The sequence below is a fragment of the Hypanus sabinus genome, chromosome 31, assembly GCF_030144855.1.
Source record: "Hypanus sabinus isolate sHypSab1 chromosome 31, sHypSab1.hap1, whole genome shotgun sequence".
Lineage (NCBI taxonomy): Eukaryota > Metazoa > Chordata > Chondrichthyes > Myliobatiformes > Dasyatidae > Hypanus > Hypanus sabinus.
Window position 1 is genome coordinate 35,538,279 of NC_082736.1, and position 3,299 is coordinate 35,541,577.

Sequence of the window (3,299 nt, forward strand, 5' to 3'; positions counted from 1 at the left end):
AGACTCCCCCCCCCCTACAGGAAACATCCTGTCCCTATCCACTCTATCTGTGTCCTCTCGTCCGAGACGTCCCCACTGTAGGAAATATCCTCTCCACATCCACTCTATCTGTGTCCTCTGGTCCTAAACACCCCCACTATAGGAAACATCATCTCCACATCAACTCCATCTGTGTCCTCTGGTTCTAGAATTCCCCCACTATAGGAAACATCCTCTCCACATCCACTCTATCTGTGGTCCTAGACACCCCCTCAATAGGAAACATCCTCTCCACATCCACTCCATCTGTGTCCTCTGGTCCTAGACGTCCCCACTGTAGGAAATATCCTCTCCACATCCACTCTATCTGTGTCCTCTGGTCCTAGACACCCCCACTATTGGAAACATCCTCTCCACATCCACTCCATCTGTGTCCTCTGGTTCTAGAATTCCCCCACTATAGGAAACATCCTCTCCACATCCACTCTATCTGTGGTCCTAGACTCCCCCACTATAGGAAACATCCTCTCCACATCCACCCTATCTGTGTCCTCTGGTCCTGGACTCCACCACTATAGGAAACATCCTCTCCACATCCACTCTATCTGTGTCCTCTGGTCCTAGACTCACCCATTACAGGAAACATCCTCTCCACATCCACTCTATCTGTGACCTCTGGTCCTAGTCTCCCCCACTATAGGAAACATCCTCTCCACATCCACTCTATCTGCGACCTCTGATTCTAGACTCCCCCACTATTATAAACATCCTCTCCACATCCACTCTATCTGTGTCCTCTGGCCCTAGACTCCCCCACTACAGGAAACATCCTCTCCACATCCACTCTATCTGTGTCCTCTTGTCCTGGACTCCCCCTGTACAGGAAACATCCTCTCTACATCCACTCTATCTGTGTTCTGGACCTAGATTCCCCCACTATAGGAAACATCCTCTCCACATCCACTCTATCTGTGTCCTCTGGTCCTAGACTCCCCCACTATAGAAAACATCCTCTCCACATCCATTCCATCTGTGTCCTCTGGTCCTAGACACCCCTACTATTGGAAACATCTTCTCCACATCCACTCTATCTGTGTCCTCTGGTCCTAGACTCCCCCTGTACAGGAAACATCCTCTCCACATCCACTCTATCTGTGTCCTCTGGTCCTAGACTCCCCCACTATAGGAAACATCCTCTCCACATCCACTCCATCCGTGTCCTCTGGTCATGGACTCCCCCAGTATAGGAAACATCCTCTCCACATCCACTCTATCTGTGTCCTCTGGTCCTAGACTCCCCTTATACAGGAAACATCCTCTGCACTTCCACTCTATTTGTGTCCTCTGGTCCTAGACTCCCCCAGTATAGGAAACATTCTCTCCACATGCACTCCATCTGTGTCCTCTTGTCCTGGACTCCACCTGTACAGGAAACATCCTCTCTACATCCACTCTATCTGTGTTCTGGTCCTAGACTCCCCCACTATAGGAAACATCCTCTCCACATCCACTCTATCTGTGTCCTCTGGTCCTAGACTCCCCCACTAAAGGAAACATCCTCTCCACATCAATTCCATCTGTGTCCTCTGGTCCTACACTCCGCCACTATAGGAAACATCTTCTCCACATCCACTCTATCTGTGTCCTCTGGTCCTAGACTCCCCCTATACAGGAAACATCCTCTCCACATCCACTCTATCTGTGTCCTCTGGTCCTAGACTCCTCCACTGTAGGAAACATCCTGTCCACATCCACTCTATCTGTGTCCCTAGACTCCCCCACTATAGGAAACATCCTCTCCACATCCACTCTATCTGTGTCCTCTGGTCCTAGACTCCCCCACTATAGGAAACATCCTCTCCACATCCACTCTATCTGTGTCCTCTTGTCCTGGACTCCCCCTGTACAGGAAACATCCTCTCTACATCCACTCCATCTGTGTCCTCTGGTTCTAGACTCCCCCACTATAGGAAACATCCTCTCCACATCCACTCTATCTGTGTCCTCTGGCCCTAGACTCCCCCACTATAGGAAACATCCTCTCCACATCCACTCTATCGGTGTCCTCTTGTCCTGGACTCCCCCTGTACAGGAAACATGCTCTTTAATATCCACTCCATCTGTGTCCTTTGGTTCTGGACTCCCCCACTATAGGAAACATCCTCTCCACATCCACTCTATCTGTGTCCTCTTGTCCTGGACTCCCCCTGTACAGGAAACATCCTCTCTACATCCACTCTATCTGTGTTCTGGACCTAGATTCCCCCACTATAGGAAACATCCTCTCCACATCCACTCTATCTGTGTCCTCTTGTCCTAGACTCCCCCAGTGTAGGAAACATCCTGTCCACATCCACTCTATCTGTGTCCTCTGGTCCTAGACGTCCCCACTGTAGGAAATATCCTCTCCACATCCACTCTATCTGTGTCCTCTGGTCCTAGACTCCCCCACTATAGGAAACATCCTCTCCACATCCACTCTATCTGTGGTCCTAGACTCCCCCACTATAGGAAAAATCCTCTCCACATCCACCCTATCTGTGTCCTCTGGTCCTGGACTCCCCCACTATAGGAAACATCCTCTCCACATCCACTCTATCTGTGTCCTCTGGTCCTAGACTCCCCCACTACAGGAAACATCCTCTCCACATCCACTCTATCTGTGACCTCTGGTCCTAGTCTCCCCCACTATAGGAAACATCCTCTCCACATCCACTCTATCTGCGACCTCTGATTCTAGACTCCCCCACTATAAGAAACATCCTCTCCACATCCACTCTATCTGTGTCCTCTGGTCCTAGACTCCCCCACTACAGGAAACATCCTCTCCACATCCACTCTATCTGTGTCCTCTGGTCCTAGACTCCCCCACTATAGAAAACATCCTCTCCACATCCATTCCATCTGTGTCCTCTGGTCCTAGACACCCCTACTATTGGAAACATCTTCTCCACATCCACTCTATCTGTGTCCTCTGGTCCTAGACTCCCCCTGTACAGGAAACATCCTCTCCACATCCACTCTATCTGTGTCCTCTGGTCCTAGACTCCCCCACTATAGGAAACATCCTCTCCACATCCACTCCATCCGTGTCCTCTGGTCATGGACTCCCCCAGTATAGGAAACATCCTCTCCACATCCACTCTATCTGTGTCCTCTGGTCCTAGACTCCCCTTATACAGGAAACATCCTCTGCACTTCCACTCTATTTGTGTCCTCTGGTCCTAGACTCCCCCAGTATAGGAAACATTCTCTCCACATGCACTCCATCTGTGTCCTCTTGTCCTGGACTCCACCTGTACAGGAAACATCCTCTCTAC